General features: G+C 48.0%; 2 long non-coding RNA genes across 3 annotated transcripts; both read left to right on the forward strand.

The window, feature by feature from the left end:
- Positions 1–9,943, forward strand: LOC128312121 (uncharacterized). Of its 2 annotated transcripts, XR_008290987.1 has the most exons (4): positions 1–568; positions 4,862–4,976; positions 6,781–6,872; positions 8,192–9,943. It is a non-coding gene; the product is annotated as an uncharacterized LOC128312121 (long non-coding RNA). The 2 variants fall into 2 exon arrangements; XR_008290988.1 differs by lacking the exon at positions 4,862–4,976.
- A 594-nt stretch (positions 9,944–10,537) lies between these two features.
- LOC113592857 (uncharacterized) lies at positions 10,538–16,665 on the forward strand. The gene is made up of 3 exons (XR_008290989.1): positions 10,538–11,005; positions 13,377–13,552; positions 13,986–16,665. It is a non-coding gene; the product is annotated as an uncharacterized LOC113592857 (long non-coding RNA).
- Positions 16,666–16,676: the final 11 nt, after the last annotated feature.

Here is a 16,676-nt window from a genome sequence, read left to right on the forward strand (position 1 = left end):
TGTAAAATACACGCATTTCCAAGACTCACTGCAAAGAGGAGAATTTATTTCATGACAATTTTTATATTGACGACACGTTGAAATGACCCGCATTTCAATATATTAGATTAACTATATGATGAAAATTAATTTCCCCCGCTTCTTTCTTTAAGCGTCGATATTGGAAAATTCAGAATTACACACGCAGCTCGCACTGCATTCCCATGGGCCAGCGCTCTCGAGGTGGACTTTTCTCACTGCCTCGAGCTGGGCTGGGCAGACCGGGCCCCACCCCCTGTGCTATAGTTGGGGATGGGGCGGGGGGATGGTGCTGGGGAGAAGAATCAGCCCCCCACCCACCCTGCACGTTGGGGTCAGATCAAGACCCTCCTCTCCCACGCCCCTCCCCCTGGGGCGAGTCCCACTTCCGGCCGGGCCCAAGTCCCTGCCAGACTTGACTTTTATTTTTAGCAGCCTCAGCGCCGCTGGCTCTCAAGCTTGCTGGGTGTGGGCCAGCCCCAGGCCACCATTTCCCTGCCAGCGGGGGTCTCCGGGGACCAGGCTCCACGTTTGGAGCCTCTCAGGGCTGGTAAGCAAGCCTCTCAACATCCCACGGCAAGTAGAGTATCATAATCTGCGCGTTTTCCATGTCGAGGCCCAGGCCAGGAGGTCTCTACAAGCGAGGAGGGGGCTGAGCAGAGTCTGAGCCTTTCCTCCCCAAAGCCTGACCCTGAGGACCCAACGCGGGCCGCTTGCCAGGTCTCATGCAGCCTTTCTCTGGGGGTATTTTATACCTTGGAAAGTATCCTAAGCAAGAGAAAAGGCCAGAAGCAATTTGGAAGGAGGTGGGGGTGGCTGAAACTCAGCTTCAGGCTGTGCAGGTAACATCTTCTAGAATAAAGTGGGTCCGAGTAGAAAAAAAAAAAAATCCATGCAAACATAAAGGCAAAGCTACATGAAAACCAGAGTTGCCTGATGGCTCAGAACCCAGACTCCAGCATCACGAATACCTGGCTTCCAGTCCCTGCCCCATCCCTTAGAGAGCTCTGGGTTGGCCTGCTCTGGGCCTCGTCTCCTCCCCTGCCCAGTCCGCACACATTAGCACTTGGAAGAGTGCTGACCTCATGCAGGAACCTGCCTAGTGGTGCCCGATGCTGGTGCCCAGCCCTTGAGAATGTTCCATGTTGTTAGTATTTACCAAGGGCTCCAGGTGTATCCAGCACTGTGTGAAATAGTTAAGTAATTCTCATTAACACAACAAGCTCGTGAGGTCCCCGCTGTCACTATCGCCATTGAAGAGAAGGAAACTGAGGCAGAGGCAGGGGATGTCCCTCTTCCAGCTATTGCGAGGGGCAGAGCCAGGGATTTTTTTGGTAATGGCTTTATTGAGATATAATTCACATGCCATACAAGTCACCCCTTTAAAGTGTACAGGTCGGTGGTGTTTATATATATATATATATATATATATATATATATATATACACATATACACACACATACATACTGGTGTATTTTTTTTGTTTCTTTGGTGAAATCCTAACTGATACCATCTAGATTCGTTTTTAGTTTTTTTTTTTTCAACGTTTATTTTTGGGACAGAGAGAGACAGAGCATGAACGGGGGAGGGGCAGAGAGAGAGGGAGACACAGAATCGGAAACAGGCTCCAGGCTCTGAGCCATCAGCCCAGAGCCCGACGCGGGGCTCGAACTCACAGACCGCGAGATCGTGACCTGGCTGAAGTCGGACGCTTAACTGACTGCGCCACCCAGGCGCCCCATAGATTCGTTTTTAGTTTTAAATCACGTTCTATTTTCTAAGTACACATTTGTTTTTAAGCAGACAGATTATATAGTAATTTAAAAATAATATAAAGGTAGGGTATATTTTATGGCGAATAAATGATACTTCGATAAAGCCATTGAAAAATAATACTATAAAAGTGATAGCTGCTCATTACTTTTAAAAGGGAAGGGGAAATACAGAAAAGCATCCGACTACTCAGAGATGACTACTATTAACATGGTGGTATATTTCCTTCCAGACGTAGATATGGAGTATAGGTACAGATATGGATGAACCAGACACACACACAATCATCAATATTGGGATATGTGTACATCATTCTTTACCTTGCATTTCCTATTTCCTATTGACAGTTTTCTATACCATTAAAAAAAATATAGGGGCACTTGGGCGGCTCAGTCAGCGAAGTGCCCAACTCTTGATTTCAGCTCAGGTCATGACCTCACGGTTCATGGGTTTGAGCCCCACATCGGGCTCCGCGCTGACACTGCAGAGATTGCTCAGGGTTGTCTCTCCCCTTTCTCTCTGCCCCTACGCCACTGGCTCTCTCTCTCAAAATAAAAGAATAAACTTTAAAAAAATTTAAAACGAAAAGAATCTAGGAGCAACTGGGTGGCTCAGTCGGTTGAGCATCTGACTCTTGATTTCAGCTCAGGTCATGATCCCAGGGTGGTGGGATTGAGCCCTCCAAGCTGAGCTTGGAGCCTGCTTAAAATTCTCTCTCTCTCTCTCTCTCTCTCTCTCTCTCTCTCTCTCGGTCTTTTTTCTCCCTCTGCCCCTCTCCCCCACTCGCACTCTCTCTCTCAAAATAAATAAACGTTAAAAAAAATTAAATGGAATTGTATTTCATATTGTGTAATATGTCCTCATCCAAGTAAGTTCTGTGGTTTGTTAATAGCATTGTACCAATTTCAATTTCCTGGTTTTGAAAATGTCCCATAGTTACATAAGAAGCTGTCGCTGGGGAGAGCTAGGTGATGGGGTACCTGAGGATTCTGGACTATTTCTGCAACTTCCAAACAAAAGGGTAAAATGTAAAACCAATGTAGAAAAAGAGTCATTTTGATTCTCTTTTAATTTTGATGGACTCATTTTTTTATTTTATTTTTTTCAATATATGAAATTTATTGTCAAATTGGTTTCCATACAACACCCAGTGCTCATCCCAAAAGGTGCCCTCCTCAATATCCATCACCCACCCTCCCCTCCCTCCCACCTCCCATCACCCCTCAGTTTGTTCTCAGTTTTTAACAGTCTCTTATGCTTTGGCTCTCTCCCACTCTAACCTCTCTTTTTTTTTCCTTCCCCTCCCCCATGGGATTCTGTCAAGTTTCTCAGGATCCACATAAGAGTGAAAACATATGGTGTCTGTCTTTCTCTGTATGGCTTATTTCACTTAGCATCACACTCTCCAGTTCCATCCACGTTGCTACAAAGGGCCATATTTCATTCTTTCTCATTGCCATGTAGTACTCCATTGTGTATATAAACCACAATTTCTTTATCCATTCATCAGTTGATGGACATTTAGGCTCTTTCCATAATTTGGCTATTGTTAAGAGTGCTGCTATAAACATTGGGGTACAAGTGCCCCTATGCATCAGCACTCCTGTATCCCTTGGGTAAATTCCTAGCAGTGCTACTGCTGGGTCATAGGGTAGGTCTATTTTTAATTTTATGAGGAACCTCCACACTGTTTTCCAGAGTGGCTGCACCAATTTGCATTCCCACCAACAGTGCAAGAGGGTTCCCGTTTCTCCACATCCTCTCCAGCATCTATAGTCTCCTGATTTGTTCATTTTGGCCACTCTGACTGGCGTGAGGTGATATCTGAGTGTGGTTTTGATTTGTATTTCCCTGATGAGGAGCGACGTTGAGGATCTTTTCATGTGCCTGTTGGCCATCCGGATGTCTTCTTTAGAGAAGTGTCAATTCATGTTTTCTGCCCATTTCTTCACTGGGTTATTTGTTTTTCGGGTGTGGAGTTTGGTGAGCTCTTTATAGATTTTGGATACTAGCCCTTTGGATGGACTCATTTCTTTAAACTCTTTCCTCCATCAGAAATTTATTTTATATATAGTGAGAGGCAAGGCTCTTTTTTCCAGATGGCTGGCCAATCGTAGTAGCCTTCCTATGGAACCATTCTTTACCTGGTGATTTGTGCTGCTATCTTTATCATATACTGAAGCCTCTAGGTGATAAGGACTGTCTGTGAGCTGGTTGTGTTTTTTTTTATCTTTTTTTTTTTTTTTTTTTTTTTTGCCATTTGTTACATCCTTTCCACTCTGTTTTGATTTTTATAGCTTTAGTGTGTTGTAAAATGTTCCAGGACAGCTGTTATTTTCCTTCACACATCGAATTACTCTTCTTAAAAAATGACTCTTGGGGTGCCTGGGTGGCTCAGTCGGTTAGGTATCCGACTTCGACTCAGGTCTTGATCTCAAGGCTCGTGAGTTCAAGCCCCGCCTTGGGCTCTGTGCTGACAGCTCAGAGCCTGGAGCCTGTTTCAGATTCTGTGCCTCCCTCTCTCTCTCTGTCCTTCCCTCACTTGTTCCCTCTCTCTTTAAAATAAATATTAAAAAGAAATTTTAATGACTTATTTTTCAACATATTTTGATTTTTTATTCTTCCAGGTACAACAAACGTTATTAAATATTTCAAAGATTTCTTGTTGGACTCTCATTAAACTTGCAATGTAACTCGAGGGAAGCTGACAGCTGTACAATATCCAGTCTTCCCATCCAAGACCATCGTATGACAGAACCTCCCTTTATTTCTTTGTGTGTTTCTCAATAAGAATTTGTCGTTTCTACTTGTAAATTTTTCAGATTTCTTGTTCAGTTTCATCAGTGGTATTTTACGACTGAGATCTTCTTAATAAAAATTCTATTTTCTAGTTGGTTTTGTTGGTACGTAGATGGTACAGATATACAGGACTGTGATCACCTTTCCTATCCAGTTGCTTCACTGAATCTCTTATTAATCCTAGTAGCTTTTTCAGTTAACTGTCTTGGTTTCCAAGGGGCACAAACAGATCCTCTTTAACTCAGCTTCATTTTGCCTCCTTTCCAACAGCAGTAGCACTCTGGAGCCACAGGACCATTGGGCGGATAAACACAAGCGAGTGATTTATGATCTACGAAGTTTAATTCCCTTGCACGTAAACTACGAAAATAATACCGAGATACAAGTAAGCATTGCCCAGCTTGCTGAGGTGCTACAAGAATCAGATAAAATAGTTGATATTAACTCCCAATTTCAGAGTCCTTAAGCAGTAATAGTGTCTTTTTCTCCCCCTCACCTTCTTGCTTCACATCTTACAGGGGTGGCTTACACTTGCAGATCAATGTTGAATAACAATGGTAACCGAAGTCCCTGTTAGGTTCCTAATTTTAACTGGAGGGCTTTCAGGGCGTTACCAAAGAGCCTGTTAATCACGTGATCATGCTCCTATAGCTGGAGCAGAAACACAACAGGAAAATCACAGACCCTGTTTAAGGCCATTGGGCTCCCTTAAATTTGAGAGCTCAAAAACCTCCCACAATTTTATGTGTCCACTATACATCAATGAAGCTGAAAAAAAAAAAAAGATTTTATTGAAAATCTTGCTGGAGGTTGCTATGTTTTGTTTTCTTTCTTTTTTTTTTTTTTTTTTTTTTTGAAAGACAGAGAACAGGCAGAGAAAGAACAGAGAGAGAGAAACAGAATCCAAAGCAGGCTCCAGGCTGTCAGCACAGAGCCCTAGGCAGGGCTCGAACTCACCCACCGTGAGATCATGACCTGAGCCAAAGTCAGACGCTTAACAGACTGAGCCACCCAGGCGCCCCTGTTTTGTTTTCTTAAGGAGTCAATTCCTTTATGAGTTTCAGCAACTCTGGAATCCAAGTGAGAAAAACCCTCAGGATGCCAGGGTAAAGTTTCAGCAGGACCTGTCTCCTTGTGGAGCTCAGACAGAAAGAGCACTGGACCTGGGTCCTTTAACCTAGCTTCAGATCCCCATGGAGTGGGGGAGGGAGGGGGAGAGCTCCTTGCTAGCTGCCTGACTTTGGACAAGTCCTATTAGCGGCCCTGAGCCCAGCTGTCATCAAGGGCGGAGCTGAATATCCAAGCCCGGGGCCATTCCCTGGGATCACACTCTGAGATCCTGACACAGGGAAGCTTCCCCTGGGAATGGTAGGTGGGAGGGAACTGAGCGCTCAGGGTGACTGTGGGCTGGGTTTAAGGGGGAAAATTCCTAAAGCCTTCTCCCAATACATTGTCTATGAAGTGTTGACTCATCAAATCCTCCTAACATCTACTAAGTTCCTGGCACCGTGCTAGTCCCGGGAATCACTGGTCAACAGCCCCGCGCCCCGGGTGGCTGGGGAGACAGACAACACAGGAGCACAAATAAACTTTCTTTGTGCTTTCTTGCAGGAGAACGGGGCAGGGGCGACCCGTGCAGCGCCCGGCCGAATGATCGCCGCAGTCGGCTTCCTCCCTTCGGTCCGCTCGGGCCGGGCCCAGCGCCGCCCAGCACCCGCAGCCAGAAGGAATGCGTTGAGCGACGCTTGCATTCCAAGCACGCGGTTCTGCTCTCCCAGGAGCCGGTTCCCGGACCGCGCCAGGCCCTCCCGGGGCAGCCAGGGCCTCTCCAGGCCTCCGGGGCCTCCTGCCCCGCCTTACCCACCCCCTGCCTGAGCGCCGCCCAGGGGGGCGAAGGGAGGGCCTGACCCGAGGAAGCGAGCTAACCTGTGTAGGGGGGGACGCTGGGCGCCAGCAGGTGCCCCTCCAGCAAGCCCCACCAGGGACTTGCCAGGGGCTGCAACGTGGTCTAGAAGGACAGGGGCAAGGTGGCCCCAGGGGCCTCAGGAATCCCAAGGATCCTGTTTTTCTATTGCAGAAAAAAAACAAACATTTCAAATAAAAATCCCAAGGTTGGCATTTAGGGGCCCAATCAACCCTTCCAATCAGGTTTCCGGTAACTTTGTCTTCTTTTCTCCTCCCTGCTGAAGCCCTTGTCTTAGGGTCTGTGACTGACGGTGCCCGTCCCCGAGCAGCACCAGGTGGCAATCAACACTCCAAGGTTGGCTTGATGCTTGACCAGGTGAGGGGATTGCTCGGCACCCACCGGGTGAGGCCCGATTCCCACATCAGTCTCATTTCCCTGACAGACTCCTACTGTAGAAGCACCGGCCTTCTTTACAGATGAGGGAGTTCAGGCTGGGAGCTGGAACCCAGGCTCTACTCCACTGGGCTACAAACGGCACGTGCATCCAAATCACCCTGAGGGCTTATTAGAACACAGAGTGCTGGGCCCACACCCAGGTTTTGTGACTCAGTAGTTCTGGGGTGGGGTTGAGTGATTTGCATTTATCACACATTCCCAGTTGATGCTGATGCTTTTGGTGCCGGGACCACACTTTGGGAACCTGTGCCCTCCACAACGATGCCCCCTCTGGATCAATTTTTGGCATTTAGGCAGACCTTACGTTCCCCATAATGCCACTTCCCGCGGCGAAGATCTGTGATGAATTTACCTAACCCATCACGATACTACAGGGCTACGTTCCTGACTGTCCACCTGATGTTCCGTCCCCAGAGGACTGCCCTCCCTGTGCTCCGTTCAGTCCTCGGGAAGTGCTCCCCCTGAACACCAACAGGACACAAATTTCCTACAGTGGGGGTGCGGCCATCAAGCAATGAGGGCAAATGACCCTTCATGATGAATTTGCTCCTAAGTGATCACTAGGAAAGGGGCCGCTCAGGGCCAGGGAAGGAGCTGGAAAGCTTGGGGGAAACTGCCAGAGGCTTCCAGAAAAGGGGTGTTCAGGACTCGGGCTGGGGAGCTGAGTTATGCTCAGGGCAGGACAGGGTCTTCAGCACCTGAGCACGCTGGAGAGTGATGCCCGCCCCCCACCCCACCCCCCCCCACCCCCAACAGGAAGCGACCTGCCATCACTGCTGTAACCACGGGGGCCCTGGGCGTGGTAAGCAGAGACTTGGGACAGAGAGCTGAGGAACTGGAGACCTTCCCAGAATTCATTTCCATTTTATTCCCCAGCGTGTACATGTGGCTTCTTTGTCAGATTCTAGCGGGCTTGAGCAGAGCAAGAGTCTATTCTCATTCATGCTGCACCTTATTAATTAGACTATTAAAGAATGACATCATATATGAGGGAGCTCTTATTAATAGTCACAGCCGCTATTTATCAAGTGCTTGCTATGTACCAGGCACTTTACATACATAATCCCACTCAATCCTCCAACAGCTCTGATGAATAAGGTGAGTGCTGAGATTATCCCCATTTTACAGGTGGGAAAATGAAGGCTAAGAGAGGTTAAATAATTTGTGTGAAGTCCTAGTGGCTGGGAAATGACAGACCTATTGTCTCTCCATCTCTAAACTGTCGCTTTCCACCCTAGCATCCTGCCCTCGTTTCCTGAACACCTGCTGTGCAAGGCTCTGGGTGGTTCTGCAAGATGAATCATTTAAGCAGTCACTTACTCAACAAACCTTTTTTTGAGCACTTGCTACTTTGTATGGGCTTATTTATTTATAGCATGCCTTGTTCCAGAAAACACATAACAGAACTTCTGTATTTGAGAGACTAAAATTTTAAAGGTGTGGTCACGGGAGGAGTGACAAATGGAAAACAGAAGTTGAAAAGGTCAGAAGAGCCCAGGAATGAAACAGTGATCCAAAGTACAGGCCTTGAGGTCCTACGTGGTACAGAGACAGGCTACAGGTTGTCCTCTGACCTCTCCAGCAGCCAAAACCAGATCCCACGCCGTTCGGGATCCATGAACCAGTTGCAAGAGGAGAAACATGACTCACGTAGGTCCCAGGACCAGAGAGGCCTTTTCCCGGTGCGTTCGCAGAAGAGACAGAGCATCGTCAAACATAGGGAGCGATGTCCACAACGCTGCACATACAACACAGGTGTCAGGGGCCCTTTCCCGTAGGCCCTCCATGCTGGCCCAAGTCCTGCAGCCTTTCTGCAGCAGGGAGAGGATGACAGCACAGGGCAAGCATGCCTCGCCCTGGCTTAATCCATATGCAGTGTTTGTAGGAAACATTTACAGCAAACTTGCAGTCAACTGGCTAAGTGCAGTCCTCGGGTGAGCTTTGTTTGGTCCGAGAAGGATATTTAAATTGATTGGATTACAAGGGGGTATATGCACCCCGATGTTCATACCAGCGTTATCAACAATAGGCAAATCACAGGGGCACCCGGGGGCTCAGTCGGTTGAGCGTCTGACTTCAGCCCAGGTCATGATCTCATGTTCATGAGTTCGACCCCCACGTCCGGCTCTGTGCTGACAGCTTAGAGCCTGGAGCCTGCTTTGGAGTCTGTGTCTCCCTCTCTCTCTCTCTGCCCCTCCTCCACTTGTGCTCTGTCTCTCTCTCTCTCTCTCTCAAAAATAAATAAACATTAAAAAAAGAAACGATAGCCAAGTTACGGAAGCAGCCCAAGTGTCCACGACTGATGAATGGATAAAAAACATACACTATGGAGGGGTGCCTGGGTGGCTCAGTCGGTTAAGCGGCCGACTTCGGCTCAGGTCATGATCTCACGGTCCGTGAGTTCGAGCCCCGTGTTGGGCTCTGTGCTGACAGCTCAGAGCCTGGAGCCTGTTTCAGATTCTGTGCCTCCCTCTCTCTGACCCTCCCCCGTTCATGCTCTGTCTCTCTCTGTCTCAAAAATAAATAAACGTTAAAAAAAATTTTAAAAAAAATACACCATGGAATATTACTGAGTCATCAAAAGGAATTGGAATCTTGCCATTGGCAATGACGTGGTTGGAGCTACAGTGTATTATGCTAAGTGTATTTGTCAGAGAAAGACAGATATCATATGATTTCACCCATATGTGAAATTTAAGAAACAAAACAAATGAGCAAGGGGAGAGACAAACTAGGAAACAGACTCTTTTGGTTTTTTTAATGTTCACTTTTGACAGAGAGAGAGACAGAGCATGAGTGGGGGGTGGGGGAGTGCAGAGAGAGAGGGAGACACAGCATCCAAGGCAGGCTCCAGGCTCTGAGCTGTCAGCACAGAACCTGACACGGGGCTCGAACCCACGAACAGCAAGATCACGACCTGAGCCGAAGTCGGACGCTCAACCAACGGAGCCACCCAGGTACTCCGGAAACAGACTCTTAACTATGGAGAACTGATGGGGGGGGGGGGGAGGATGGGTGAAACAGGTGATGGGGATTAAGGAGGGCACTTGTGATGAGCACTGGGTGATGGATAGAAGTGTATAGAAACGCTGAATATTGTATACCCGAAACTAATGCTATGTGTTCACTGACTGGAAATTAAATAAAAACTTTTAAAACGTGATTGAATCACTCGTCAACTTTAAACTGTTAGATTTCACAGAAAAATCCAGATTTGGGAGGTCTATTAAAAAAGAATGGGGGGGGTGGAGAATGACAACATGGGGCCCACATTCCCAAAGAACAAGGATTGGCTAGGGCTAAGTAGTTTTCCAATCCCCTCCCGTGGTTCCCTGAAGACGCTTTATGTTGTTAACTTCCTTGCCTGGCGTTGCAAGTCCTGGGGAGCTCGAAGCCCCGAGCTGTAGCACACGGGCATGCATCAGAATCATCCAGTAACTTGTTCACATTGCGGGGTCCCAGATGGGCTCCTTGGATCCGGGGTGGGGCTCAGACAGGCACCCTTCTCCCAAGTATTGTGATGCAGGTGGTCCCTCCTAATAGGCCTGGAAGGTTGGGAGGGGGGTGCAGCAGGGCAGGGGGTATATAGCTACTGAGCACCGCTGCTCCAGGTAGGAGCATGAATAGTGCTTCTTTCAACACAACCTGTGGCAAGTTCAATGGAGCTGTGAGTTCAAGATCATGCTCTGTGAGAGGTGCCCTGAGTACAGCTCCTCTGAGCTGCTGGGGAAGTCCTAAGTCAAGTGCTATAAATCACAGTGCTGTTCAACCTTGGCCACACATAAGAACCACCTGGGGAAGTTTTCAACCCATGCTCCCCAACCCCAGGCCCAGCCCTCCCCCCCTCCCCCGACCAATTAAATCCGAGCTTGCGGGATGAGAACACAGGTGTCTGCGTTTCAAGGCTCCCGAGGTGATCTCAGTATGTGCTGCCGGTGTGAGGCACAGGACTGTAAAACTGAGCACTTTCTCTGAGCCAGAGCTGGTATTGAATGTAGAGACACAGAGATGAGCAAAGGTCCCAGAAGGGAGCGGACTGCACAGTAAGTGCGGTGAGGACCCTGGGGAGCCCTTGCAGAAACACCTAACCGGTCCTGGGAGACTCAAACTGTCTCCCCCTGTTCTCTGGAGGAGAGGCCTGGGCTAAGTTTGGGAGTAAATACCACCCAGCCACATAAAGAAGGAGGAGGAAAATCCCAGCCAAAGCAAGGGTACAGTCCAAGATGCTGAGGCCCAAGAGGAGGGGGGAGAAGGTGGAGCTGAAGGTTGTCTGGCACCGCTGGATCAAGGCTGGGGGTGGGGAGCATAAGAGGCCACAGAGGCGGGAGGGGCCAAATCACAAGGCGGTTGAACTTGACCCTGACACTAGGAGGCACCTCTGGAGCGTTTTAAGTCAAAGAGTCAGAGGGCTGAACAAACCCATGATTTGCTGGAGTTACCAAGGAGGGCTTCCTGGAGGAGGTCAGACTTGAGTGGAGACAGGGGTAGCGTTTGGAACTCTGCCAGGGAGGGAGAGCTGGGGGCATTCTGATCGGCCGGGGCAGTTAAAGCTCTTGAAAACCCTTCCCTCCCCCACGCCCTTTGAAACCCTTTGAATCACAGCCTGCCTGGGTCAAAGACGTGTTTGTTATTTGAAAGCTGTGTTTTCTCTTTAAGAGATTCTGGGCCCCATCCTTTGACTAGGAACCAGGAAGGAATGAAGAATGCAGCCTCTTGCCCAGAGAGCTAATTGTCGAAATGCTGTGGGCCTCACCAGGTTTTATGGCGTCACTGATCTCTATCCCCCGACAGCCCCTCATCTCTAACCGGTCAGTTTTCAGTATATTTTTATGGGCTGCCCCAAAGCCAGCTGGAAGCTTTTTTTCCTACAAACTTTCCCTGAAACAAGTAGCCGAGTTTCACATATTAAAATGAAAATGTCAAAGGGGTTGTTTAAAATATATATATACACATAATCTCATTTGTGAAGCTTCAGCTCACAAAACCCACATCAGAATCCAACAACGTCTGTCCTTTTTTTTTCTGCAAAGCTGATGGTCAAGTTAGGACGACCATAAAAATCACTTGCTTGCTTGTTTATCCATTCACTCGACAAACATTTACTGGGCATTTACTAGGTGCCAGGCTGTGAACTGGGCACCAGGAGGAAAAGATGCCTCGGGCCTGGATGCTCCAACACCAGCACCCTCTAGGGCTCAAAATACAAAGTGTTTTCACCTGCAATTTTGTGAGCTGTCTGTGCTGTTATTCTCCCCACTTTTCAGAGAAGGAAATCGAGGCTCTTAGAGGTGAGAGAACTTGCCCAGAATCAGGATGCCATTAAGTGGTAGAACTTGATCTCAGGACATCCAAGTTCACATTTAAGTTCTGTCCACTTGGCTGCTTTTTAAGCAACACCATCTAACTGTTAGTGGCTTAAGAAGGACAACCGCTCCAAAGGTTTAGCCGTTACTTGTAATCTGTCCAACATCTACCCCCACCTAGAACCCTGCTTTCCTTTGGGGGGAATTCCCCATTGTGAAGAAGGAAAAAACTAGCATCCATTTCCCATGGCCACCATTACTGTAAAAGCAAAGTGAAGCCAGATTCTTCCCCAGCGTCTCCTCCTACCTGGATAGTGAATAGGCATGTGTGAAATACAACCTCAGCCAATCAGGTACTCATTCCATAGGCTGACTCCTGAGTGAGTGGTGAGTGGATCCTTGCTGGTAAAATTCAGTCTCAGTCGAGGCCCCTGGATCAGACTGTGCCTGCAGTATCCCATTGGCTGGGGTTCCCATGGTTCCCTTGACTCCCCTCACTGTCTTCCCTTAAGTCCTTCCCTGCTGAAGATGGCCACAGACAGTCCTGGTTACTTGTAACCAAGAATCCCGACTACTACAAAATCATAGGTCCCCAGCCCGTTTACAGAGCCGGCAGGAAATAGCCCCCTTCCCATGGTGCTGTGGGCACTGATCAAGGAGATTCTTCCCAGGAAAACCATTTTCGAATGCTGGGAAAGGCTGGGAAAACGTTGGCATAGCCTCTCTTGCCAACGCCTGAAAAATATCCTTGCAGACAGATCCGTTTGTCCGGGCTGCTGCTCGCATCCTGAAAAGCCAGGCGCGACCTGGTCTGTCTCCCCACACGGTTCCAGACCTCTCGGCTCTTCCAACTGCTGCCAAGCTTGCTCTTCTACAACCCCATTCCCACCTGGATCCTTCTGGACCTTTTGTGGTCACGAGGGTGGACAAGGAGACTGAAGTGAAACCCGGGGGTCTGGTCTGCGTAAGGAGGGATGGGCTGGGGTATGCGGACAGAGGGCTAAAAGGGTAAGATCTGTTCTCGAGGCGTGAAGAAGTTCTCCAGCAAAACAGAACCAACTGGAGAAATACATATAATGTCATTAATTCATTAATTCATTCAGAGATCCCTTTATTTTAGGAAACTGGCTATCATGGCTGTGGGACTGCCAAGTCTAAAATCCACAAGGCAGGGCTGGAAACAAGCAGGAGTCGGTGCTACAGGCTTGAGAAGGCATTTCTTCTTCCCCAGGAAACCCCAGTTTTTGCTCTTAAGGCCTTCAACTGATTGGATAAGGCCCACCCACACTACAAGAGGTAATCTCTATTTAAATGAACTTATTATAGATGTTAACCACATCTACTGGATACCTTCCCTGCCATGCCTAGATCAGTGTTTGATCAACCACCTGGGCACTAGGGCCCAGCCAAATGGATGCAGAAAATTAACCATCACAGAGGGCTCACCCCAGTGGGGTATCCCTGATCAGTCCCATACGCTCTTCCTTCCCGGGTGCACACTGCTCTGGACTCCCTCTCAAGCTTCTCTTCCAACCACCCCAACCCGGCCACCGTACACACCCTGTGTCTGTCCAAGCCTCACAGGTGAGATCCAGACACTAAAGCTCAGAGCCACATCTGGAATGAAGAGCTCTGAGTTCACAGCCTCCTACCCAGGGTGTCTCCCACGCAAGCTGGGGAGCTGCCTCCACGCAGCGCTGGCCCAGATGTTTCCTCTCTTCCCTGGCAGGAGGCGAATGGGACCTTGAATTGTAATCTTGGAAGAAGCTGCTGCAAGACACACATCTGAGCGGTCCTAGCTAAACTTCTTGGCACTACTGCCCCACTCCAGACCCAAAGATCAGGGAGCAGGACAGGCCCCAGAGAGAGACCAGACTTGAGATTTTCTTCTGAGAGCACCAAAAGAGTGAGGATTATCTTGGAATTGCTGTAGAATTCTGGTGGCAGAATCACAGGCTCTCCAAGCTGAAAGGTCACTTAGATGTTCCCCCACCCTCTGAAATTCATGAGAATGTCACGTATCACAGAACACTCCACCAGAAGGGTTTTTAAACAAAGTCTGGCAGTCGAAAAACTCAAGAGGACTGTTGGAGATCCGACAAAAGCAACATGACGTAAATCTCTGGGCAAGGAGGCAGAAGCCTTGATCACATGATGGCTCGGCTGCTGATTTACCACTTGACCTTGAACAAATCTTTCCTGGACGACCTTGAGCAAGCTTGCTCTCCAGGCACTGGTTTTCCCACCTGAAAACGAGGAGTGGGCAACTTGACTTGGAAAGTCTTCTCTGGTTGTTGTGACTCCCCGCCTCCCGAGTCTGGTATCTAACATGTTCTAGCTCCATGGCCTTGGACGTATCACTTAACCTCCTTAACCTCTGTTTCATTATCTGCAAAATGGGGGAATCATAATCCCTTCCTTGCTCGTCTTGTATACTTGCTGTGGGGATGGAATGAGAGGTGTGAGGTTACCCTGGGTGAAGTACAAAGTGCTATTCACATCTAATGTATTATTGCAAGGTGAAATATCATTGTATGATGTATCTAGGGTATCTGAAGCTGCACAAGCCCCTACAAGACCCAATTTGTCCCCAATTCACAGGGGACAAAGGGCACGGGGGTTAAAGGCTCTGGAGCCAGACTACCTGGGTTCGTGGCTTACCTCTGCCAAGTTTCCTCATGAGTGAAATGGAATAATAATAGCTCATGTGAAGCCCAGGGCAGAGCCTGGCGTGTGGCATGGGCTCCATCCACGTCGGTGATTATCGTGATCATTCTATCATGAAGCAAAGGAGGCAGGGTGGGGCCATGAGAGGACCGGTGGCTTTTGAATACACCAGACCCAGCTGGGTTCAAGTCTCAGTTCTACCATTACCAGGTGAATCATACACGTGGCCACATTCTACATCCACTGTCTTCTTTTTTGCTCTCCTCTGATGGCTCCTGGGTCCAGTGCTTGTCCATTTTCCCTCTCTTTTGGGGCTGGACACTTGGTTACCCACGTTGATTGATTGATTCATGGACTGCTTGATCCAGAAGAGATGCCTGGAAAATATTGGAATTCACTAGCATGAAAGGCTCCTCTGTATTTTAATGTGTGGATAATTTGAAAGATGTCTTTAATCCTTTCTGGAAGTATCTGCTATAAAATGGCATAGATGGACTAAATACCAGTGCCCTTGCTTTGGGCTTGAATTCTGTTTCTGTCTGTCTATCCATCAACTCTTTCTTTTACAACCACACTACTTGTATCATATCAATCAAAGTTCTGATTGAATGTAATAATGTGGACCTAATTCATATGAAAGAGAAGACAAAATATAATAAATGCAGCATTTGGTGGTCAAATCTTTATAGAAAAGCCTTTGTGGAGAAAGATTGGGAACTACTCACTTGTTCTAAATGTTAGGGTTTAACCAGTGAGTAAGTCGGAAGCCCGGATTATTCAAAGTTATCCAGAGAGGGAAAAACCAAGCTTACGTTAAGTTCATAGAATGAAATAACAGTTGTCAGAAGGAACTTAGAGACCCTCGATATTTGCTCAGGGCCATCACACCCGGTGCATTAACCCACCATCGCAGTCACCTGTCGATCGAGGAGTCTGTCCCTCCAATCCCACCTGCCAGCTCTGGACCAGACATTTTTTGAGCCCAGAGGCTGTCTTACTCATCTTCACGGTGCCTCTCTCTCTCTCTCTCTGCTGCCCACCTCCTCTCTCTCTCACACAGTGCCCGCCTGCAGCATGTTTCCCGAAAAGGCTGCTGAATCTTCAAATGTGAGTAAAGCACCACTTTAACAGATGGGGAGCCCGCATTTTGGAGGAGAGAAGAGGGCCCCACCTACGGTTCCGCAGCAAGTCTGGGGGGAGGGCCAGGAGGATCCCCTGTGTCTCCGTGTAGTCGCTCTTCTACCCTCCTGAACTCCAAGAGGGGGACAGGCTCTTGCCTTCTCTCATTTCCTCACAAAAGCCACAGGTAAAGGCGTTTATGGCCTGGCAGCTAACCAAGACCATGGTTCTTCAATAGGTCACGGTCTGACCCCACCAAATGTTGTTGCCGTTGTCTTTAATTTTTAAATGGTGTTAACAGTCATGCCTTCTACTATAATTTGGAAACTCTCCGGCACCTCATGCCGGGGACATTATAAACTGACCCCCAAGTTCAGGCAATGAAACACAGACCCACCTAGCTGGTCACCTGGCTTCAAGGTGAAAGTAACTTTACTATAGTTATTTCCAAAAATTGTATTACAATAATAATTACTCATATTTGTGAAATGCATTTCTTCTTTGTTCAAGCACGTTCATATACCCCCAGCTTATCTAGCATTAGTGCTGTGCTTTTCAAGTAGGTGATTTTACTGTGTAGGAATTACATATGCCTCAATGAAGCTTTTTTTTTTTTTTTTTTTTTTTTTAGTTT

Source organism: Acinonyx jubatus, chromosome D4, assembly GCF_027475565.1.
Source record: "Acinonyx jubatus isolate Ajub_Pintada_27869175 chromosome D4, VMU_Ajub_asm_v1.0, whole genome shotgun sequence".
Classification (NCBI taxonomy): Eukaryota; Metazoa; Chordata; class Mammalia; order Carnivora; family Felidae; genus Acinonyx; species Acinonyx jubatus.